Below are 567 nucleotides of genomic sequence, written 5' to 3'. Positions count from 1 at the left end.
AATCTGGCTATAGGGGCATAGGTTTCGTCGTAGTCAATACCTTCCTCCTGGTTGTAGCCTTTGGCCACCAAGCTTGCCTTATTTCGAATGATTAAGCCTGATTCATCAAGTTTGTTTCTGAAGACCCATCGGGTACCAATCACGGGATGATCTTTAGGTTTAGGAACCAAGTTGTTAAGTACTAAATTACAGTCAATATCTGGGTACTTTTTGTTAAGAATTGATTATATTTTTGTACAAATTCTCGTGAATCTAGTGTGTTTTGTTAATTATTCATGAATTGGATCCAAATTTTGTAATAGAAATGCATTCATCCCTAAAAAGTGTGGATTTTGCAGGGAAAAGCTGGAATTCAAAGTAAAAATCAACAGAAGAAGAAGATTTGTTTATGCACTCTCGCTCAAGCGAGAGTTGCCTCGCCTGAGCGAGGAGCTTCTTAAAAAAGCCCAGAAAACAGGAGTATTCTTCAAAGCTAAGCCACATTCTCGCTTAAGCGAGAAGATTTTCGCCCAAGCGAAAACCCACATTAAACAGGAGTGCTCTCTGCCTCTTTCTCGCCTGAGCGAG

The sequence above is a fragment of the Lupinus angustifolius genome, chromosome LG08, assembly GCF_001865875.1.
Source record: "Lupinus angustifolius cultivar Tanjil chromosome LG08, LupAngTanjil_v1.0, whole genome shotgun sequence".
NCBI classification, from domain to species: domain Eukaryota; kingdom Viridiplantae; phylum Streptophyta; class Magnoliopsida; order Fabales; family Fabaceae; genus Lupinus; species Lupinus angustifolius.
Note: the sequence above shows the minus strand (reverse complement) of the source record.